Consider the following 25750-nt stretch of genomic DNA (forward strand, 5'->3'; position numbering starts at 1 on the left):
CGTCTCGTAAGGCTACGGCCCTGTAACATACAGATGAGCATTAACAACTTCAACTGCTGCATTTATCTAGTAAGTACGCTGCCCTTCATGGACACTTCTACCGTGTTTGAATGCACTAAACAGCAGCAAATATTGTATGACACGCAATATTTAAAGTGCAGCCTCTCGATTATGACCCTTACGAGCATTTCTCTAACAACTTTCTTATTTGTGTGTAAATTAAATGAAACACTCTCAACCCTAATGAGGACACGCGGTATAGAAAATGGATGGCTGGATTAATGAAACATTAAATCCCCCCACGCTCAAAACACTTGCTGCTCATTCTTTGCTGTTTTATAGCGCATCTGTTATTTGATGTTTTTCTCTGTCTTTTTTCCCTCTTTTTTTTATTTTTTTTAGGGGGAATGAAAGCCAAGTTGTTTCTCCGTGCGGATTTGCATTACTACATTATTGTTTTGACAAAGGTAATCCTTGTCTATCTGGATTAAAGTGAACCCATCTGCAATTATGTGTAATGACTTTTAAACACAGCGAGTCCATTTAAAAAAAAAAAAAAAAGGGATGTTTTTTGCAAATGCCAAGCTCAATTCAAAGTCAGTGTCAAACTGTTTTTTCCCCCCCCGTTTTGTTTTGTAACTCATACACGTCACTGGTGAAAATTTGGCTAAGAAGAAGGAATGACATTTACAAGGAGTGTTAAGAGAGCGTACAAGGGAATAATCCATTGATTTTCCATAGAACTTCATCCTCAATCAGGTCATCCCACATGACTTGCATAGGGACAGACCCTCGATGTGTCACCAAACAGCCACAAACAACGATGATGATGTTAATAATAATAATAATATTTTTTTTAGGACTGAACTTTATATTAATAATAAAATTATTACCATGGTACCTTGACGTTGAATGCACCTAGTCTTTTTTCTTTTCTCTCTCTCTCTCTCTCTCTCTCTCTCTCTCTCTCTCTCTCTCTCTCTCTCTCTCTCTCTCTCTCTCTCTCTCTCTCTCTCTCTCTCTCTCTCTCTCTCTCTCTCTCTCTCTCGTCCCTTTATGTTATGAGCAAAAGTTGTACTCATATTGTAGGTGCACTGGAGGCACTTTAGTTGTAATGATAATAGCAATTCAGGTAAAACCTTTTAGTGGAACCGTAGTTTACAAAAAAAAACTGGTGAGACTGATAAAGTACATGCACACTTCTGGTGCATTTTTTCTACATTAAGCCATTTGTTTCCTATTATTATAATAAAACGGTAACGTTATAAAAAGAGTTTAAACTGTTTTGGGACAATAATTTGTAGAATATTTTTATTTTTCACTTAAAAATATTGGAAATCTGAAACATTTTAAAAGGGGATTATCAATTACTTTAACCCTTAAAATACTATTATTTTTTCTCTTGACGTAAAGCTCCGCTCCTCCGCTATCAGAATTTGCTGTGAGCGCAAATGGTTCCGGAGTTACGGTGATTTTGAAGTCACTACCCTCTATGACGCACGACTTCCTCCTCTTCCACACGTGACAGTCTGCCAGCTATCGTAATATATCTGGTATAAACGCGAAGTTCTGCTTCTCTGCTTTCAGAATCCGTTGGAATTACGTTGCTAGCGCTAACAGCTCAGGAGTTACGGTGATTTGAAAAACATGCGTATTTTCCTGTCGTGGACGAAAGGTTCGTATTTTGAGGGTTAAAGCTGCTCAAAGCAGGATATTGGATCTCAAATCGCTACTGCCACATGTGGCTGAAAATGCAACTGCACGCTTTCTTCTTCACGAACACAATGCACGCATGACGTCACATCCGCAGACAGAGGGTGGGAAATTCGAACCTGACTCCAGTCTGAAAACTATTGGCCAGAAGCTTGCAGGAGTAGCCATTGTGAACAGCTAAAGTGTTCATCTGCTAATTAGAAGATGTTTGAGTTATAAATGGTCAAATTATTATTAAAGATATTTTTGGGCTTCATAGAGCAACTTTAAGCGTATTTACTGTATTTTATATAATTTAAAAAAAAAAAAATTCTGAGCTGAAAATGACCTCTAAATACAAACAAGTAGGAGGTAAAGGAAATTGTGCTGCACTATAAAAGTGTTGACACACAGAAAAGAAAAATCTTTAATGTCCTCTGTGGAGGTAATAAAGTGCACGAATGGTTTATTGCTCTTCAACAAACGTCTTTGTTTAAAGTCAGCCCAGCTCATTGGTTTATGCTTTGTCATTGAAAGTCAGCGCTGTGCCCCAAAAGTGCTCTAATAGGCCCCATAATGAATATCTTGACTGATGGCATAATAAGGTCTTAATAAATATGTATGGGTCACATATTGTGGATTATTAAAACGGCAGGCTAAGAGGTCATGCTCGCAGGAAGTCGTCGAGGGAGGCGGGTTGCCGACACATTTTTTTGTTCTCGTTATTTATGACATTTGCTCGACAACGATTGAGTCTTGATGAGTGTGGACGGCAAATAGGAATCTCCCTTTTTTTTTTTTTTATACCAGCTCTGGGCCGCAGGTTTCATTTTGAAGCTAATCCTGGAAAAGTTGCCTTGTCAGCTCTGTTTTTACTATGTGTGCTGCCGAGCGCTAAGCTGCGTACAGCCACGCCGCATCTTGCTGCTGTCTAAGCAATGTGACACAGCAGCTTCTCCTTGTAAACAATGGACTACAGCCAACTTTTCTGGCCGGCCGTTGAACATGTTTGGACAAGAGGACGTCGCAACACGAAGAAACTGCCATCAGACCAATGCTTGAGTGGCAACGTGGTCTTCGTTCATCATTGTTGTCATGATGTCAGATTTCGTAACCGCTTGCCCTCACAAGTGACAATCGCGGATATATTTGTGGATCTGATAAGCACGTGAAAATTGCAAAAAAAATTGTGGATCTGAAAAGCACGTGAAAATTGCAAAAAAAATTGTGGATCTGAAAAGCACGTAAAAATTGCAAAAAAAATTGTGGATCTGAAAAGCACGTAAAAATTGCAAAAAAAATTGTGGATCTGAAAAATATGTGCAAATCACAAATTTTGAGGCTGGCTTTGCTGTTTACCTCAAGCCGGTCCCGCATTGTAATGTTGGACATATGCCGCTAGAAAAGCTCAACTGTGCGTTGGGTCTGACTGACGGGCGACCTCAGTATCAGGATAATTGAACTACCATTCACTACCATACCAATATATTTTTTATTAATTCAGTTTGATACATTGTGGAATTGTCAAATATGTAGTGAATACGGGAAATAACCTGGAACAAAAGTATCATTCTGGTCGCAATCAATATTAATACCAATGCAATTTAACAGAAGGCAAAAATACCAACTGTTGCTTTAAATGTTCTTTTGTGCATGAATCATCCACTAAAAAAATAAAATAAAATCCCATTCTATGCTTCAAAATGTATTGGTCTTGCCACTTAATTATGGCGGCGCACTAACATTGTGCACGTGTACTCGTGACACACTTGGCTCGGAATCCAATGGAGCACAATGTTCCCGGTGATTGAATGCTTGTTATTGTGCTTCGTGGAGGAAATGATACAAAGTTACTCAACAAAGCTCATATCCTGAGCAGTGACCACGTATACAGAACGTAATCAGGCCAATGCAAGTGCTTCATCAAAGATCATTATTGATTTTTCAGAAGGCCAAGGAAGCTGAGCAAATTCCAAATTTGAACAATATTTTTTTTTTACCTATAGAGCAAGACACCAATGATTCCGAATAGAGGAACGCATTCTTGTATAAATCATAACCATTAGTCTGTTGTTACTTTGAACTGTCAGGGATTAATAAATATATTTTTTAGTATTCTGTTAATCTTGTCTGCTTTTAAGGTAATTTTTTCTTTTTTTTTCTTTTTTCTCTTAACTTGCTGACAGTTTTGGCGGTGACAGCTCTGATGAAGGTTGGAGTGACAGCCGACTGTCTGCAAGATAAGAGAGTTCTCTCTTTACTGGGAAGAACTGTATGAAAAAAAATTATCCTAAAACTTTGTGTTTTTGTGTCATAACAAGATCCCTACTGATCATTATCTAGTGTGAATGACATACAAAATAAGTAAATAAATAAATAAATATATTTTTTTTATTATTATTATTATTATTTTATTTTTATTTTTTTGTGTGTGAGTGAGTATGTGTATGTGCGTGTGTGCGTGCGTGCGTGTATTTGTTAGCTCACCAAAAAAACCTATTAGAAAAAATCTCATACCGTTCACTTAAACCGAACACCGCCGTCAGGAGACCCGAGGGGACCAAAGAAAACCAAGGAAGGTGAAATCCAGCACCGACCAGACACCCCCCACCAGAACTCCTCCCCAACCCAAGAAACATCCAGACCCCAACAAATCCAAAAAACATAAAATCAGGGAGGCCTCAAGAGACCGAGAAAAGGAAGGAAGGACAGACGAAGCCGCGTGAGATCCAATGATGATGACATTTCCGAATGAACAATACTGAGCTCTTTATTAAAAAAAAAATATATATATATATATATGAACTGTTGACTGACAGATTGAAGAAACTGTGACTACTTTTTCACCAAGCAGACCAATTATCAGCCAATCAGGACTATTTTTTTGTTGAAACAATATTACTAACAGAAATGGCCCAATTTTCACATTGCAGTTTTAAATCATCATCGGATCAGGGATTGCTTATTGTCAGACAAGACACCTGATACTATATGTGCTTTGTGAGATATAAAATAAAAATTAAATCCCTCCATCGGTCGTGAATCATTTGCGACAGAAGCCTTTTTCAACCCATACATGTGTTGTGTATGAATGTTTCGTTTTAAAACACAATTACCACTGATTTGTTTCCGTTATGTGAGCTAAAGTATAAAGAAAGTAAAGAAATATTTTCAACCACCTAGCGTTCCCTCGAACCTTCAGGGATTATTGTTTTGTCTCAAAACACAATCGCTGCTAATTATAATATTATAATATTAGAGGTAGCTCGGATCAAAGGTAAAGTCATTTCATACTTTACCCCCCTTATCAATGCTTAGCGAGTAATAGAATCAGTCTTCCTCAAACAAACCGTGTGTGACAGCAAGAAAATTTTCGGCTGAGTAAGATTTTCTTTTTCACTGTTCAGCAGACTGAATTTGCAGATCTTTCCTTTAACGAGAATTATTTTTGTCAGAACAGGCCCCCGACTGATTTGGAATGATCCTTATCTGAGCTACTGGAGGTGTCGACAGGCGAGTCAAAGTGGTTCAGTCAGGATTATTCTTCCCATGGCAAAGTAAGAACCACATTTATTTTGGAATTTTTCAACTTTAATTTATCACTCTGGTGAAGTCATCGCCTGCCTTTTTTTTAGCAATAGAATTTAAGTTCATCTGGACATTTCACAAATATTTACTGTATACATAGAATGTATTAAAACGTCTTAGGAACTGGCGACATGTTGTTCCGCAAAGACCTGGTTGTCCAATTACGAGGATGTTATACTGCCATTTAGTGGTGGAAGAAGACATTACAGGTTAGATTCAAGATGGCTGCCAACACACTTAGAAGTTCAGTCAGCCACTCCCGATCCAAACGTTGACGAGGTAAAAAAAATTCATGGCTGATTCTTGTTCAGATATGAGTCTTCAATGTTCGTTATTAAATTAAAAAAAATGTACAAAAGGTAGTAACTGTAGTGATTTACCATGTCATTAAAAATGATGTACACATATGTGGACAGAAGGACTTAGTTTGAATAGTTTTGTTGAACATGTCCACAAATGTGGACAAGGCGAGTTTATTTTTTATTTGTATTTTTGGATGAGTTTTGGTAGGAAAAAAAGGTTTACTACAGTACAACCAGATATGGCATATTTTATAAATAAATCTACATAATTTTTTATTAGCTTATTCGCATGTAAAAAAAATAAATAATCCCAGTTCTTCTGTGTCACAATATGGCAGTTACTGGAGTTTATTGGGGGAGACGAGTCAGAGGTGGAAGATTTGTCGGACATCGATGATGACTTCACCATTTTCCAACTGAGAACCATGGTTTCAAATATGGAGGTGCCGATTTTTATCCCCAACCGCTTCACACTTGGCTGCGAACTGCTCCAGCGAGATTTGGAGATGGTGGTTTGATGAAGCCAACAATACCACATTATCTGCAAAAATCAGAGATGCAATGCTACCACCAAACCGGATCCACAAAAATGGCGGCTAGAAATTCCGTCTAAAAATGAAGAACAGAATCGGTGACAAAGGGCAACCCCCGGCGGAGTCAATACCCCTTCAGAATCAAATCCCATTTACTGAAACATAATGATCCTTTTATAAAATTTCAGACATGCTTGAAAAGGTACGTCATTTGAAGTTTGATACGGACAATTAAAATTGACCTGGGACATACGTTTATATTGAAAATTCACTGTATGTAAGGGTTATTAGTCGCAACATTTTCACAGCGAGCATCAAGCCTTTTCCAAACGACTTTGAACAAGCAATTTCCGAGCCAGCCGTCGTCCTCACATGCGCGCACGTGCATAATGTGCTACACTGGCCGTGCGATCCGCGGGGAAATGTCACATCTTAACACTTGTCAGGGTCACGTTTAGGAAGAAAGGGCTGTCACGCTCAGAATAATGCTTGTGGACTCTTGGGCTTTGCCGCATACATTTGGGCGGCGTGATGTGCTAATGGACAAAAAAAGTTCAAGCCTTCCTGGGGGTGTTGTTGGATAATTGATGCTTCTGTATGATTGTCTGCAAGCGCAAAGCCTTTTTTTTTTATGTATGTGTGCGGCATAAGGGCTGGGTTTGCCATCAGCTATTTACGTCCACGCGCAACAACGTCTGTGCGGGGGGGGGAAAAAAAACGATATTTACGGCCACATCTGTCGTCTGCTGTAAACAACCGCTAAGCGTAAATTTATTATGGAAGAGTGGGAGCCTAAGTAAACGCCAACTTCACAAAATAGACTCTGGCCGGCATTCTGAAAAAGTGAAAGAAGTATTACACCCGTGTCCGTGCCTGTGCATGCGTTCAGTTACGACCGTATCTCCGCAAATAGCAGCCGGGGGCAATTATTTACTTGACTGCAGATAAAGGGGGAAGAGCTGTAGAGCACATTTTTGAAGAATATTAATCAGTATTAGAGCTTATTATGGAGAAACGCAGAGGAATTGTTCGAATGGAGCTAGCCTGGGTGGAACAAAAGAGTGGCGTAGCTCGCTAGAACAAAATCAGATGCACAAAACGTGGAGCAACCACTTGATGGCGTCAATATAATCTTACAATACTGTGCAGTGAACACATTCACGATTTGCATTAAAAATAACTTTATGCGTTCATGTTTTTACACCTTTTAGTATGTGTTGCTGTTTTGGTTAGCAACAGAGTTCAAATGGACTCAACAGTTAACTTTTTAAAGTCCATATTTAGACAATGACTGGTTACAGTTATTGCTGTTTGTCTGCACAAATCACTCCATGATTAATTGCAGTGCTAATTTCGTTTTGTTTAATTTATTTCGTACAACATATTATTACAAAGAACAATTTTGGGTTGGCTTCCCTTTTATGGGTTAATTCAGGTTAAGGTTTAGTTCAAGAGACTGCAGTTCTAGTACACGCAACTGTTTATAATTTTTTTCAGTAAGCACATTCCCATTATTAGATTTGTATATTTATATTTCTTCTTGTGTATTTTGTCAAAGAAAAATATTTTCTTGGGGTAGTCTGGTTTTGCGATGAAATATCATCAAGGATCAGTTTGAAAGACTTTTTCGATTCAAGTTCGATTTTCTTAATTGCTTAATTTATGTTAACTAGGAATACCCTAGTTAAAATGATCTTGAACCTGGAAAACAAATAATTAAACAAAAAACTCATTCTACTAAATTCAAAAAAAATTAGGATGTCTCTTTTTGCGTTTGAACAATTGTACATTTGCGATCATGAGACAGTGCAGTGTTGAATTTAGAAAATGAGTGGGACAGCAGCTGGCATGTTAGTCAGAAGACGAAGGAGCAAACGAGAAAGACAGCACTTGGCCTTTCCCAGACTTCATTAACAGAAAATATTGCCACAACAATTTGTTTTTAATTCATTTAGGCATATCATTTATTAACATTAACATATTTTTAGTTAATTCATTCATATAACTTATTGTATTAACATTCTCGTACTGCAAAATTTGACTTTGGGGCACATTTTTCTCTGTGATCAAGTAACTGTCATTTTGTGCGTCACCTCCTACATACGCCTTCGCGTTAATACTATTCATGCATTATCTACCGAGAAAATAAATAAAAACATGTCCAGATGAAATCTTCCCTTGACAACGCAGACCATTCAACAAGATGGAATTAGTTAGGCTGTTCTAGGCTGACTCACGAGGTACACATTATGAAGGACCAAAACTGTCAAAAAAAAAAAAAATGAATAAATAAATAGATGACTAAAAGCAAAAATAAAAATGGATATGAAAACAACTATATCTATATCTATATCTATATATATATATATATATATATATATATATATATAACCGTGCTGTCAGAGTTTGAGCTTTACAGCGTTAACTAAAGAGTTAAAGCTTTAGAGCTTTAACTTTGATATATGTACATAAATAAATAAAAATAATAATAATAAATGTCGAAATAAATACAAAAATAATATAATTAAATATCAATAAATAACGCTCATGGTCTCATATTTATTTCATGCTTTTTCATATTTTTTTATTTATGCATATACATATTTAGTTGTTTTTATTTCCATTTATATTAATTTTTTGGGGTTTAATTTTTTTATTATATTTTTTATATCCATTTTTATTTTCACTTTTAGTCATTTATTTATTTAAAATGTTGGTAGTTTTGGTCCTCCATTCACATAACTTTGTTGGCTGAGGCGACAAAATCTTTCCAATCTTTACTTTTTCACTGCTCAAAAGGAAATCCAAATAATGCTGTTAAGCTCATGGCGCGATTGAGGGGGTTGCATGATGGTGATGTAACCCAGAGCAGTTGGGGTATCTTGTTCAAGGGCACTTTGCTGTGAAATAATGACTTCATGGTCGAATACAAAGCGGTAAACAAAACCGATTATTTGATGTTATGAGCATTTGGCGCTGGGAATGATGTAGTGGAACACGCGTGGGTTGAGTTCCCACTCGGTGATGGCGTGAATGCTTGCTCGTCGCTATACGTTCCCTGTGATATACGTGCCAATGCCGTAGGTTGCCCGCCCCTCCCTATGGAGTCCTGCCCGTGTAAATCAGGGCATCCTGCCCCCCTGATGCCACCCATACTCTCCACCTCTGCCTCAAAAGTGTTGGCTGATTCCTAGCGTGAATCATCAAGTGTGGGATTAAACGTGATGAGTCACGTCAGCCTAGGGATGCCCGCTGTGCGTTTCAAAGCGCGTGTTGGCAGCAAGACTTTTGCCTGGATAGCACTGGAGGGATTCAGGAGGATGTTGTTGAGAGCAAAGTCCCGCGGCTAAATATATCACGCTTGCCGTCAGGGATGACAGACAGGTTTGTCTGTTTATTCCGTTGCAGGATCAACGTTTATTTCAATGCCGTTCATCTTGATGAAAGACTCAGGATCATCAAAACATGCTTGGAATTGAAGTACTTTTGTATTTTCTTATGTTACTCGGGATGCTTGACAGTGGTCAGGATCCTAGACACGGAAAGACCATTAAAAGGACAAGACAAGACAGCTTTATTTATATAGCGCCAACTAGGGTTGGGTATCGATTCTAATTTACTCACTCGATTCAATTTCGATTCACAAGAGTTCAGTTCGATTCGATATCGATTACTTATGGCACATACATTCTTTAATGTCAAGAACATGATAAAAAATCCACAAATCCCAAAGGAAATTTTGCGGCAGCAGTAACTGGTCAAATGATTTAGTTTATTAATGAAAGTAATGTGTTATAATCACTTAAGTGTTACAGAAAGATTGACATCAGCAAGGATGAGATATATTCATAATCTAATTCTATAATTCTAAATTGAATTGTAAATGTAAGAAAATACTTTTAAATTCATGTGAACAGTAAATTTCAAGAAAACAGTAAGATACAAAAAAATTTGCCTTTAAAATTAAATTTCCGTAAGAATTCATGAGAAAAAGATGTATATAAAATAATCGATTCATGGTTTTTTGAATCGCTATCGGGCTTGAAAAGGAAAATGGATTTGATATTGATTATTCAATTTTTAAAAACATTTTAAGGCAAATTATAAAATGTAAAGGGTAATTGGAGTTATTAAAAACAAGAATTTAAGACAATTCAAAGCTAAATAGAACAAAAATATAAAGTATTTTACTGAAATTTAATTTGGGAACGGCAAACAGTTTCTAACCTGGATTTACACTTGGGACTAACTTCACTTCCGTTTGCAGCTTGTTCCATTTAAGTGCAGCATAACAGCTAAATGCTGATGCACCATGTTTGCTATGAACTCTGTTCTCCACTAATTGACCAGAGTCTGCACCATCTTTACACCCTTTCTGTTAAAACAAAAACTATTGCTTTGATCAAGGAGCAGCATTTGAAATGCTAACATTTACCTTGGGGTGGGAAAATGGAGGACATTCATACGTGCCAAGTATTCATTAAGCGTTGCAACGTGGACAGCGGCGTTGGAGAACCTTGTCCATCAAAGAGCTCGTTAACATCGATAGCAAAAAATCGAAAGGCCCATTGCAGGACCGTTGACTTCCAAATTTCCAAAGTGTGACATTGATGAGAAAGCAGTTGAGCTGAGGAATTAACAAAGCGTGAAGAAAATGTATTGATTGTTTTCCACCGGCTGAAGTGCACAAAATATTATTAACGCTCAATAAAAGGTGATAACAGTTACTACTCCCTCAAACTCTATTATTTCTGCCTCTTTGAGTTATCGGATGCTTCTACAACAGGGATAATTGCGACTTGAATGATGGAGAGGGCCTTTTATTTTTTATTTTTTAATCAGCGCTACTGGAGGGGCCACTTTGGGACCACACACTTCTGACAATGACAAAAATGCCAGTTTAACTCATATAGGTCGTTTTTACTATTTGTTGGATAAAAAAATCCAACATGCTGGGTCAAATCCTCAACCTAATGCAGTGGGTATAAATAACCTAACATTCACGTGGTCTCTTTTGGACCCAGCATTGGGTTAACTATTTTTCCAACTTTGACGAACATGCGAGTGTGCGGATTTTCGTCACGAATGTGCGGATTTCTCTGCGCCGCACCGCGGCCCCCGCGCCGCCCCACGCACTTTTGTTCCGCTCCGCGCGATTTCCATCGACTGCAATGCCCTCCCCCCCCGCTTTTGGTGTGAATTCCGCAAAACGTGAAAATGTAACTTTTTTCGCATTTTGCCTAACGGTAGCCGATCGGCTTCAAGTACTGGCTGCGTCACACAAAACGTCCCGTCTGTTGTCACCCCGAGTGCAACAACGCGGCCAACCCGGGACCGAATGGCGAGCAAGGAAGTTGCATACAAGTGCTGGTAAACTGTACCGAGGTAGCAGCAGTGTTTATCGTCCATGCCAAAGTTATTGAGCGCAACTGCCGGCCGCCTGATTGCCACTAAAAAAGCGGCAGCGCTATCACGTACCTCAAAAACCTCTCGCTGCTGGAGAAAATGGTGCCCCAGCTGGAAAAGTCCCAGGAAAGAAGTAGAAGTAGTCGGCGGTGCTCTCTTTTTTGTTGACTCGCTAAAGTGCTCTAGTCGTTGTTCACCGAGGGACACGCCTCCTCCTCTCCGATTATGAGCTGAAATCGTTCCAAAAAACTCTACGCGGTGAAACGCCAGCGAAGGAAGCGTTTCAGATCGCCGTTTCGGTTTTGGGGTGAATGTAGCTTACGTGTTGGCTGCTTGTGTGTTCATCGCTGCTAGTGCTCACTGCTCGCCGCAACGTGAATTCTTCTCGTTTTCGGCGTCGGCTGCGGCCAACAGGAGCCGTTGGTTCAAGGCAAATTTAAAAGGGTGACGTTTGCTGGCAGTTGTGTTGTAGTTTTGTTTGTTTGTTTTGTTGATGGCCAGTCGTATCTGCAAGAGCCATCATAGCCTTACTGAAAATAATGCTCGGTAGGCCTATCCCGGCTTATAAGCGCCGAATACGTCAATGTTGGCGTGCAAGAGTTATGTACATTTTGTACAAGTGAAGCTACAAGTTTCCGAGGACGCTCGCGCACGAAACAAGTGATGGGGGTCATACTACAAACTACATTCGTGTCGGCAACTAAAGAGCCGCTTGAAAAAAGAAACAACGGGAGCCACATATCGTTTGGGCATCTAAAGTGAGGTAGGATTTTGCTTTCCTTTTTTTCTTTTTTTAATTCTGCTGCAGTCACCGTTCAAGCAGGTGGCCCGTTTGAAGCCATGTCGGCGCACCCGCCATATTGGATGTGGCAATTGTATTCGCTTTTAAATCAGCAAATAATTAGTCCGATTGAGTTGCAATGGGATCGTATGATCAAACGGTAACGAGTTGTGGCTTGATAACACACCTCCAAGGAGAAAGTGAACGAGGCATCTTTACAAATAGCTTCACTTTGCCTCATCCAATATGGCTGCGGCGTCAGCCTACTCGCGATGGTGTTGCCATCTCCTGTATGTGTACATACTGGAAATGCTGTCTAATATAATACTGTGAGCGGGCGGCAGTGCTACCTGAATTTATCCAAACATATGAGGCAAAAATTTATTTATTAAAAAAAATAAAAAAAACAAAAAAATATATAATAATAAAAAAAAAATAATAATAATAATAATAATAATAAAAAAAGAAAAAAAAGCAAACAAACATATGAGGCAAGTTGTGCAAGCTGTCTGTAGGGTATTCATAATAATTACCCCCCCATGCATTTAATGTGCCCCCCTCCCTGGTGACGAGTCTGGGCCTACCCGGAAGTATGCGTAACATCATGAAGAAAATATATTTTCCATTTTTTTTTTTTTTGTAATTGGGCCGGACAGTCTGCTCCTATTTCCTGCCATCCTCCATCTTGTTGTCAAACACAAACAAACAGAGCATCCCAACTCCCTCTCCTGCTTGTGTCGATCAGACTGCAGTGTGAGACGCCGGCAGAAATGAGGAGGGGCGCCACCCCACCTCCCATCTCCCAATCTCATCACACACTGCGGCTCCACCCCCCCCCCCACCCCCCAAACCTTCCATTCCCGAGTATGTGTGCGATCCTCGTCGCAGTGAAAAGCGCATGTGCCGTGCGCGCACATGTGGCTCGGCAGCTGACGGGACGCACTTGGATACCGCATCCTCCTTCTTCTAAACGTCAATAATCCCACTCGTCTCTTTCTCTCCGTCCGTCCCAAAAGGAGTCGTCTTCCGCCTTCTTGGAATTAAACGAGAAAAGCCCAGCATGGAATGAAGCGAGCCGATTCCTGGATCTTCTTCACGAACCGCTCCGGTAAGGGTGACAATCTTGCCTCGCTCTCGGTCTCCTCCTTCTGCGGCTGATTTACTTGTCAGGGCAACAGTGACGGGCGTGATGAGACGTTGTGACGGCACGTTGGGGTATGTGTGTGTGCGGATGCCGCCGATGCTTGGGAAAAAAGGTCCCATTTTTGGATATTTTATTACCCGGAGACAACTTTGTAATGTGCAGCGGATGTGCGATGACTCCTGCAGGGACTTTTAATGTGTTAGGGTTGCATCCATAATGCAGAGTGTTTTAATGGGGTAGCCATCGCAGCAAGCTGCGTTTATGTGACAGCAACATATTGGATTATTAGCTTGTTATCCATCACAATGATGACAACGCTTTTCTTTAATGCTCCCCTCCCTCCCGTTCTCTTGTTATCCTTCATTTTGTCAGCCAGATTGGATGCTTCTATTTCTGTATGCCAGATGAGCGTCTTTTTTTTTCTTTTTCTTTTTATCTCTGTGATCTCGTTATCAATTCTCCGTTCATCTTCCCGTCTCTGTGGAATTCACAGTGAGGGACGGGACGAGGAGCAAAAGTGTCAGCATCCAGCCGTTGCTTAATGAAAGCGGAAAGAGGAAGGCAAAAGATTAGTAGGGAAAAGTAGTGAGAGGGCAACGGAAGATTGACGGGAGATCGGCGGAAAAGGAGGATGAGGAGGTGGGACGGGCGGGTGGGGGGGCACTTACGAACACGGCTGGCTGGGAAAATGCTTTTAAGGCTGGGGGAGTCGGCTTACGCACGTTCGAAAAGGGGCAACGTGATATTCCGGCCTTGATCCAACACATGGATGCACTCTGGCGGTGAGGAGCATCAATATTTATCACATTGCCCCACAGAAGAAAACATGATAGCTGCACAGGATGGGAAAAAATAATAGAAGATCAAATCAAATCAGCCCCACCTTGGATGGGAGCTTTTTCCACTCCTGTTGCTTTCACAATTGTTTTTTTTTTTTTTTTTTTTGCGTTTTGAAATGGAGCACGCACAAAGTTGCGGTAGGATGAAATATGGGCATGCATCGAAGATGCCTTGATTTTTATTTTGTTTTATAGGTCATAAGTAGACAAAATTTTATCTGACATTTTAAAATTTTGTCTCAGTTTTAGTCCAGTTTCAATCCCGTTTAAAAAAAAAATAAACTAAAAACAGTTGAGTCAAAAATATGGACCGCTCGTCTACTTGGGTCTATTTGACCCAACTATGGGTTACTTTGGACCCAACTGTTTTTAGAGTGTAGTTAGTCAACCTCAATCCATTTTTATTTAGTCAATTTTTAGTCGACTATATGAAAATATAGCATTTTAGTCCAAGAAAATATAATTTTAGTTGTGTAGTTAAAGTCAACAAAAGCTGTCAACATTTTTGTTGAGTTTTAGTCAGGACAATCATTTAACCCCTGTATTATTTTTTTGTCAGCAGATAATATTAATTATTTTGGATCTAAAACTATTTCACATAAAAGTTTCTCTCATCTTTATGATGAAAAACATTTTTGACACACAATTACAGTATATCAACAAGTGGCTACTATGGCTCCATGCTACGAACTATTAAGTTAGCCAGCATTAGTTAGCGGTCAGATTAACACTATTGTATTAATGTTACTATAATTTATAATTTTTCTCCTTTTTATTTTTTATTTTTATTTTTTTTACTTTTCGCCGTGAATCCACCTCCTGTTTGTCCCATGTGTTTTGCATGTTGCGCTCGCTAGCTGCAGATTTGAAGATTTGTGTGCCTATTTATACGAAAACTGTATAATGGATTTGCTGAAATAAGCCTACGCTAGCTTCAGGCTAACACACAGTGCAAAACGCTACAGACGAGCTAACGAATAGCATTGATAGTTTTACATGTAGACAGACAATATAACATGCATGTTTTCTTTATCCTCTGCATAAAACGGCCAATATTTGTGTTGTTTACTGAGTCACTTAAATCATTTGTGAAAACTGTGAACTCTATTATTTTTCTCACTGGTGGCCAAGTTGGGCACACCAGAAGGAGTCTCGATGACTTAGCCATGATGAGCAAACTCTTTCATTACTTTTGTTACTCTATGTTTAATAAAGTAAATATTATGTAGTGCCCTTTTCCTAATTATAAAAACATACAAGTTTTTTTTTTTTTAAGCTGGTACAGATTTGTGGCATTTACATTCGTTTCAATAGGGTAAGATGATTTGAAATGAGTTTTTTGAGTTAAGAGCATGGTCACGGAACAAAATGACCTTGTATCTTATGGCACGACTGTATCAGCTTTGTAGTATGTTGTCGTTATATGAAGTTCTGTTTTGTAAGCTCGATGTCCAAGACGAAGTGATGCATCAATTATTGCGCAATCAATATTGCTATTGGCGGCAAAATATCTTGATGACATCAAGTTACCCTGTACCTTTGCGCCCTTAATGTTACGCAGGCGGGATCACCCTGTGTGTAAATGCAAATCTTTGATCGATTGTGTATAATTTGAATATAGAAGCAAGTCCGCGTTGCGAACCGAGAGCTTCATTTGCTCTCCGACGCACAGGACGATGTGGCCAAGTGTAACCGTCCAAGGGTGACTCAGTGTGGCGACCATGAATGGACGCACCACCCACCACTCGCCTTTCCCTCCAATTACACTGACAGTGCCCAGTGCCAAAAATGAGGAGCTAACAACTCATTTTATGCGCAATTTTTCTCCGGGCTGTTGCAGCAAATAATGGTTGTTGCCGATGTGGCTTCATGATTGAGCATGATGCATGAAATGAACTTGGCAATTTTGGCGCGGCGAATCACACTTAATGATGTCCGAATGAGAGCTTCTCGCGCATTTACGCCCGACACGCATTACGACTTCTTTTCTGATTTTAAACAGCGCTATTGCCGTATATTCATCTGAAAGGGATACTGTACACAAATGAGGGTTTTAACTACAGTTATGTTTCAGATTAGGGTTTAAATTGTGTTAAATTATTCAAATATCTATCTACCTATCTGTCCGTTCGTCCATCCATCCATTTTCATTACATCTGTTAAGGGGCTGAGAACAAAACCCTGAGGATCTCCTTTACCATTGAAATATTAGAGCAGGCGTAATACATTGCATCAAATGGTTGAGATCAAAACTATCAAGATGCCTTTGTTACGTTGTAAACACATTTAATACCAAATGCCTCATGTTAAATTGAAAAGCTTTCCATTTGAAATTTTCAACAGTTTTATTACAAGGTGCCAGTGATATGATATGAATATGCGCCGTGTTTAGCACAGATAAGGGATGAAGTGTAGTGAAGTCATTTGCATGTGCTAATCAGATGTGAAGCACTTCCACATTAAAAAAAAAACATTTTTTTGTTACCCGGCACTCGTCGCTTTCTGCTCTGATTGCACATCAACAACAATGCGTCTCGGGCAGCATTTCGCGGGCCCTCATTAGCATTTGCTAATCATGCGCTCGCTGCTCTTCTCCGTAGTTCATATTTGTACACATTTTCATGGCACAGCTCACAATGAATCACAGTCTGACAATACGTCGGGTCAACTTGCCTTACTTGATGTTTTAATATTTGGCACGTTAAGTACTGTAATTCAGGACAAACGGTTTATTTTGGTTTATTGTATTGTGTTCATTATTATTATTATTTTATTTATGTCATTGTAAACGTTTATTTTGATATCAAAACAAGGCTACATATAAGCCTACTTATAATACAGTAATGATTGATTAATTTAGCTATATTAACATAATTGAAATTTAAATACGGTGTGACCAACAATCTATTTGTATATTAATGCAACTTATGTTCAGGCATACCTTTCATAAAATAATCGTGTATTGGAGGGGAGGGGGGGGGGTCAACTTTAAAAATGCATAATTACCACCTTACCCTCAGTTAAAAATGAATAAATGTAATGTAATATATGCCATGAGTAATTGTAATTGCATGTTACGTTAGTCATTCGGGTCAAAATTGCCCTGAGTGAAAAATATCCTCATCATAATGGTCAATATCAAATCAGGATCTTACAAATATATTCAGAATGTATTCATAGCATGTCTGACATCATTAATAAATGGATGAAAAAAATCCTAATCTTTGTTTCAAAGAAGAGAAAACTGATTTGTTATGTTTTACTTTTTTTATTTATTATTTATTTTTTACATACAATAATTGAATTCAGTTGCTTCAGTTTAGCATGTATGATAATTATTATTATTTTTTTACTCTTTACCCGACTCAAGATCCCTCACCCCATGCCCCTTCAAAGACCAACATGTGCATGTTTATACGAGAATAGTGGGGTGGAAATAAAGATGGAAATTAAGTCATTGATTACCACAACTGTTTGTTTTTTTGGAGCTTTGTAAATCCCCATTATTGCATGTTGGAATTTTTTTATTTATTTTTATTTATATATATATATATATATATATATTATTTTTTTTAAAGAGCTCAGTATTGTTCATTCGGTAATGTCATCATCATTTTTTTGTATGTGCGTGTGTGTGTATTCGTTAGTTCACCAAAAACAAAACAAAAATCCCATACCGAACACCGCCGTCAGGAGACCCGAGGAAGGACCAAAGAAAACAAAGGAAAGTGAAAGTGGAAGTTATTTCTAACCACGAAGTAGAAACATGTGACCCAGTGCAACCAGTGGAGTTAAACAACACACAAGATTGAATTACGAACATTTATTGTTGGCGAACAAAACCAGCTTTTATTCAATTTGCCACCTCAGCAGCCAGTATTAAGCAGAGCTGCGTGTTTTTGCAAATGAACACCAGCCCGGGCCACGTTTCATTGCATTGATGTATGTTTGTGCCGAGTAGCCTTGCTGGCTTGCTGGCTTGACATCACTATTAAATCTTTGACGTCAGCCCGACAACAGCCCTCCTCATCATCCTCCTCCCTCTCTTCCTCCTCTTCGCAGCTGGAGATCAATCAGAACCAGGCACGGACTGACAAGGTTACCGGTTGGCCGCCAGGGGGCGCTGTTTATTTTGGCCCACTAGTTTGTTTCAGTGCTTTTGGTTGGGACCTATAGCCAGACCCAGAGTGATTAACTTGGAGTGGCCTGCATTTACGCGCTTGGTCGGCCTGAATTATGAATTATTTTGCCCGCTATTTTGTGCAGAATGGATCATACGCATTTTTTTTTTAACCGATTTTAGATTGATACATTAATACATATGAATACTGTAAACTAAAGTGGGCCGGTCTGAGCCACGAAACTCCAGAACTAATACATATTTAGTTGAGATTTTTCTCTCTCCCGTGTGTTTGACAAACTCCAACATCTTGGAACGCTCGCTCCGGACGAAATCTGCTGGGAAATGTTCGAGCTTGGAAACATGCGCAAAATGTTCATTGCATGCATAGTTAGATGATATTATTATATTTAGAGAGATTGTGAGAAAGTTTTCCCAATGGAAATTATATTTAAATATGCTGGCTTATGTTTTTTAGTAAATTATATTTAAATATGCTGGCTATGTTTTTTAGTAAAACATTAATACTATTAACTCATTCACTGTCAGCCATTTTCACTGAAGCAGCCCCCTTCGCTCCCGGCTGTTTCCTCTCATTCATTTTATGACTTACTTTAAAGTAGTCAACATTACTACTTATTTTTTTTTTTTCGTCTTCCTCCTTAGTATCCCTACTTTAGCACAGAACGCGTTGTAAAACATTTTTTAAACCTTTATCAGGCATGTTTTGCCTAAACTGAAAGATAATAGCGAGCTCGATGTCTCGATTGGCATGTTACGAACGTGAATCCCGAAAAAGAGATTCCATAACGGAAAGATAATTGATATTCTGCACGACCGCTGGCTTGACGCACTAAAACCGAGGCAAGGCGTTTAATTTGCAAGCAAAATGAGATGAACTTTGCGTGAGAGTGGGTCACTTTCCACCTGAAAATGGAAACGTCCTCACTCTGCTCTTAATCTGATGTATGCGAGATACACATGCACGGACTGTCAACTTTTCACGTCACATTTCAGTAGACCTCTTTTTATTCATCTCATTTCGCTAAAAGTGCCGCTTGCAAACGGCGCGATGTCATCTTTTCAATTTCCTCCGCATAACTAACAGAATGTTTCTGCGCTAGCGCCGACTAATTAAATGCGACATTAAGCAGAGTCGCCGCTTATTAAAATGCGAATAACAAATCAAGGAATCGCCGCGTCGCCCGTTTTGCCGCGTGCTGACATTTGGAAACGAGAGCCTCCGAAATGCGTCTCAGCGGGCTGTCGGGTAACTTTAGCTCGTTGTCGCTTCCGCTATTGCGTCGCCTTCAAAACCGCCTTGGATGGCGGCTGACCTTCAAGAGTGGAAGCGTTTAGAGAGTTAGGAAGCAGTAATGTCATCCGCCGGCGAAGTGCGCAGGCTTTTTTTTAGACGGCAATTTGGGAAGAACAAAACAAAACGTTGCGGTCTCGGTGTCGTCTGATGCTCGTGTGATCTCGGCGCTCGCTTAACGTTCACGGCTTCTTTGGCATCTTTTCATCTGCAAAACGGTTCATGACACCGATTTTACCTGCTGTCCCGGTTTTTGCTGGCGCTGTTAACATCTGCTTAAAAAGCTCTCCAATGCTGCATTTAACAAAAAAAAATAAAAATAAAAAAATTGGAGATGATGGCACATCTGCACGATGGCAGGATGAACCAAGTGTGCGACTAAAACAATGTTTGCCAAGCTGGTCAATGTCTCATTTTCGGGCTGTGATGAAGTTGACTTTAAAAATAGTTTGATGAACTTCACGTCTCGGAAATTTACACGCTCGCCTCGTTAATTCTCCGCATGCGCTTGACAGTTTTGGGTCAAACGCAAATTTCATCAGTTCAGCCCTTTTTACGATTCGGGCATCACTGCTGTGAGGTCGAACAAGAATCGGAAGAATTGATTTTGAGCACTGTTTGACGAGGCGTCACGGGCGAAACAGAATATCCTCGCCTCTCACATATTTACTCAATCTTCTTCAAACAATCTATTGTTTGTGGTAAGAACACGATTAATAAATCAGACTATATTGCCGAAGTCCTAAAGGCTTGACAGCGGCTCCCAGTCAGCTGTTGAATAGATTTTAAAACGATGGTACTATTTCCTCAAATAATGGCTGTCCCTCATAAACACCATACTCTAATAGTGCTCCGTCATCCATTTGGAAAAAAATAAATTCTGGAGAGTAAATGCGACTCTATTTAGTAAATTTGAATTATTTACAGTTGGACCAAATAGAGGTTAATATTTAAAATAAAGAATTAAAATAAATAAATAAAAGCCACTCCAGCATTGAGGAACAAACTCACGACCTTCAGCTTGGAAAACTGAGCTCTGACTCTCCTACTTATCGCTAAGAGGAGACCAAAAACGATGTTTTTAGTTTCCTCTTGGAGTTAGGAAGATTCCAGCTGACACGAGTGATATACTAACACACAGCAGGAGCTACGTGGATCAGGTTGAAGGTCGTGAGTTTGTTCTTCAACCCTTGAGTGACATTTATTTTTTTCAATTCTTTATTTGACACTCTTCCAAGTGTAAATATTACTCTAAAACGGAGTTTATTTGATCCCAGTCTCAAGACAGAATTTACTGCATACTCCTTTTCCAATATGAAATTTAAAAAAAAAGGTTGTGAGTGCAATTATCATGTTACATTTGTACTCGACGACTGAGCACATTTGCTAAGCAAAACAGCAGTGCCTACTGACGCATTGCGAATGCTCAAGGATGGATGGAAGTGTGGAGTCTCACCGCAACGGCCTCTTTAGCCACGTGATTGCGCCAAAATGTTGTTTGTTCACCTGTACACATAACAAGGTGGGTTTGCAACCACCTATTTTAAATTAAATTTTCAAGAATTGCGAAAATATACCCGAATGGAAACATTAGAAATTCCGGGAAAAAAAGTTGGATTTTTCAACGTATCGATCAGAGGAAAAGGGCAGGGGAGTCTCCCCTCTCAATATTTGCAACATGATAACTAATGGAAATGGGCACAAGTTGCATGTTTGTTTGTGCTTTTTCACAAAATGTGGTTAAAAATTTCGAAATATATGGATGGACACCACAATACCGTTTTTAACTCCAGTCCAATTTCACCTTAAATAAATTGTGTGTTGCTGTAAATGTTTTACACACAAACACAGCTAGTAATGTCTAAACTACTGGCAACAAAAGTGAGTAAACTCCCATGTGAAACTAGAGTAAACTGTTTAGAGGTGTCAAAACTAATCGATTAATCGACAGGTAATCGATTATCAAATTAATCAACCACTATTTTAATAATTGAGTATTTGTTTGAAGCCTTTTTTTTTCAATTAAAAATTGTCTAAATCCTCTGATTTCAGCGTATTAATCGTAATTGTTGACTGATTTCTGTAGTTCTTCATAACAGAATATCTTCTGTGTTTAATCAAAATACGACATTTGCAAACATGTTTTTGTGAACTGTCTTTACTATGGAAAACAATGACCGAACCGGTAACGTATTACATCAACAACCCCCCCCCCTTTTTTTATTTATTTAATAACTATATAAAATAAACACCAATCACTGGATAATAAACAGTAATCAGGAAGAAAATGCTTTTGTAATACACTTTACGGCAAAATTTAAATGAATCTAATTAGTCGATTAATCAATTGAATAATCGATAGATTAATCGATTCTAAAAATATACGACAGTGACGACACTAAAACTGTTTACTCAACTCTTACTTGACTTACCACTACTAATATTTCCACAATTTCCCATACACTCTTCCCCCATCTGCAATTGAGTAAATAAAGGATCCCGGGACACTATTTCCAAAAATCCGCTTTAAAGTCCCTTGATACATTTGGATATAAATATGTCATCACAAGAAAGATGGATGCTGAGTGAAAGAAGGCGGGCGGGCGGGCGGGCGGGCGGGTTAGGCCGCATTTCCATCACAAGTCCATGCTTTTTAGCACCACTATCCGTGCACACGTCTGCTCGGCTCTCACCCGCGGTCGGTTTCATAGTGCTCCGGTTATTTATTCATGCGCTCCGACCACGCCGCTCTCGCCATGACCGAGGCTAACGCCGTAGCTTTCCTCCGCGCTAATGTATGCAGATCACTTGGCTTAACCCCCCCCCCCCCCCCCCCCATCCCATCCCGACTGACATGTTGATTCAGCGTCTCTTGCGACTCATCGCTCAAGTATCTCCCCTTGACACGTGCTCACAGGTGAGATTTAATGGGCGGATGTTCAATTCTCATCAGGTTTGTAGGCGATGAGTCAGAGGAGGAGAGATCTCATTGGAATGCCAGGCCGCTGTTGCAGGTTTGTTTATAGTGAAATCCGTCCCTCAGGCGGGGGCAACGTTGCTGAGGGCCAAGTGCAAGAGATCACTTCAATGTACAGCTTCTCCGGCGGGTTTGGCCACGGAGCAGAAAGTTGCCAGATTGGATGCCTTTTCATTAGGCTCGCCATCCAGGAGGTCTTTTTAATTGGTGTCCATTTTGGACTTTCTTGAATTTGCATTTGTATTGATATGCGCCCTATGATTGGCCGTGAGAACCTAAATACATTTCTCTCCACACCGACTTTAGTGAATTTCCCGTTGACCCTTTTTTATTAGTTACGTTACAATGTATAAGACCGGGGTTCTTTTTTTTATATTTTTTTATTTTTTTTAAATATATATATATATATATATATTTAAAGACCGGGGTTCTTAACCTCTTTTACCTTGGGGCCCAACTTTTCCTGTAAAAAGTGTGGCCCAGGGCCCATTCATAAATTATGATGTATGTTGACCTATTTGTATTTTATAACTAAATTAAATTTTATAAACTCATTACAAATTTAAATGGATACTTCAAGTTTTTTATTACAAGTAAATCACATAACATTTTTTTTTCCATTGGTAACGAGATACAACAACTTTGGAGTCAACCAGCATCCTGCAACGGATTGTGTTAGACACTCATTAAAAAAAAAAAAAAAAACGCCATATCAGGAAGGTGCGAACAATCAACCCTAAAAGTGTGGGCATTATATTGATTGACTGATTTTCTATTCTATGGCTTCTCCACTTGAAATTGTGGCCCAGCAAGCAGCGAGCGCAAAGCCAATTAGTCACGCCTCATTCACCTGCCCCCCCCCCCCCCCCCCCCCGCAAAGTCACTGGGCTAATTACACGCAGGTAGAGGTCATTATGCAAATTGGGCCATGCGAGCGGTCGTCGCCAGGAAGGTCGCCGTTCCGCGTCCTTCGCCGGCGACCCGCCTGCGCTGCACGATCGTAGGTGAAGGATGTTGAACGATGTTGAGCATGATGCTGCACGTTCGCCACTTGACACGTTTCATGTCTTCTAAAGGTCAGTGTGTGCGTGTGCGTGCGTGCGTGCGTGCGTGCGCCAAGCTGTGGCGTTAATCCTTGCTTACCGCCTTTTCTTTGGATGAGACGGTTTCTACTTTAATCTTTGACTAATTTATGTTCATGAAATTATTTATTGTGTGAAAGCTGAAAGTATTCCGATTCTTTATTGGACTACTTATTTTTCGCCTCCTCGCTCTTTTGTTCTCATTCAACTCTCACATACAACTCTCACATTTACACCATTCCAATTTCAACATCAAGCTATTTTTTTGGTAATTCCGCTTCTATGCAGTTATTGGACAATTTAACATTTAATATCAACATTTCCTGTTCATTTTCAATGGGACAGACATTCATCTTCAGGTCGTCAGCATTTCGCTCCCTCGTCATCATTCCAAAGTGTTTGATACTGCCCCAGTGGCACAGTTGGTAAATTGCATTGCCCATTAACCGAGGGGTCGGGGGTTTGAATCCCAACTCCGACTGTACATTGCAAATGTGTCCATTTACACGAGACACTAAATGATATGCATATATAGCAAATATATCACGAAATGCATTACTTAATAAAATGCGCATTCATCTTCAATGACATCCCTATTTTGCACGGGAGACCAGGGTTCGGATCCCAGATTTTAGTCCAAGTTCAATTTAATATCATCATTGTCCAGTTATTTAGCACACATTATACGTCATGTCATTTCACATCATTATTATAATAAAACATTGCACATGCATTCAAATATTGGCTTTCAGCATTCACGCGCAAATTTCTCTCGAAATTGCACATCTCGTTATCTCTGCTCTCTGCGAGTTCTCCCAATAATTACCACACACGTTTAATTTCCATAAATTTCCGTGGGTAAAGGTGAATTGTGACCCAGATGTTTTGAGTTAAAAGCATGGTCATGGAGTGAATTGAGCACTTATCTCAAGGCACCACTGTAATAAGTATACAAACTCTGCGAAGCACCGGGTTAGAACATGTTTCATAATTCAACACAGTGAATGTTTTGGTTGCATCCCGGCTCCTCTTTTAAGAAGTGATGATTATGGAGGCCTTTTTTTTAGTGCTGCCGCCTGATAGCACCTTGCAATGAAAAAAAAGACAGCAGGCCCATTAAGAACTTATGGGCCTGCTGTAGTTTGCCTTTTTCCCTTTTCCTTCCTTAATTAAAGACAAAAGCAGGCGCGGGGGAAGATTGCAAAACAAGAGCGCGTTCTCAATTATTTACGGGGAGGAAATACGGAAAGTCCGCTTTACCTTGTCGCCCCATGCGAGCGCACACGCGCTCTCGCCGGCATGCAACTTCACATGTTAAGCACATGCGACATGGGCACAATATCGCGGCGTGTCGTTATCAAAGCCAGCCGACTGTAATGTATGTAGAAAAGTGATTGCTTTACTCGTCGTCGTCGTCTTCATGTCTGCAAGGATGAACTTATCTCATCATTTTCAGTAATCATACTAATTGGAGGACTATTATGTTGCATTATCTTATTGACGATAGCTGCTATTTTCTTTCGCTGACAGGCATGGAAAATTATGGTTTGTTCTTCCATGAGATGGCAGAATGTACAATTACGAATGAATGAATGAATGAATGAATCACTTTATTACAGACACAAACTAGCCAAATACAATTTTATTTTATTTTTTATTTTATTTATTTTTTATGCTTTATTCTCGTATCCTTACCCTCCTAAAATAATGGCCAATGTCATTCCCCCCCCCCTTTTTTTCAGACAACATGAAAAATGGATTATATGTATTAGTAATTTCATGTCAGTAGTAATATTTAATAATCTGAGGTGGCCAGCACCAGGATCCACATTGTATGTATATTTTATTCAGTAATGCTTTCGCATACCACGAGACGGAGCCTGGGTTCCACTCGTGGTGCTCGTACCTCACTTAGCCATTTTCGCTGAAGCAACCCCCTTCGCTCCCGGCTGTTCCACTGGATGTTGACTG

At 39.5% G+C, this 25750-nt stretch overlaps 1 protein-coding gene across 2 annotated transcripts in view; it reads left to right on the forward strand.

The window, feature by feature from the left end:
- lingo1a (leucine rich repeat and Ig domain containing 1a) overlaps positions 1-25750 on the forward strand; it is a 203762-nt gene that overhangs the window by 69831 nt on the left and 108181 nt on the right. The window contains exon 6 of one of the 2 annotated variants that reach the window (XM_086074242.1): positions 5148-5249. The gene's annotated coding sequence lies outside the window, so the exon portion shown is untranslated. Of the gene's footprint in view, positions 1-5147; positions 5250-13182; positions 13411-25750 lie in introns of those variants that run through there. The other variant, XM_086074243.1, reaches the window with a different exon arrangement.

This window comes from Leptonotus elevatus, chromosome 4, assembly GCF_054856555.1.
Source record: "Leptonotus elevatus isolate MCC_2025b chromosome 4, RoL_Lele_1.0, whole genome shotgun sequence".
NCBI classification, from domain to species: Eukaryota; Metazoa; Chordata; class Actinopteri; order Syngnathiformes; family Syngnathidae; genus Leptonotus; species Leptonotus elevatus.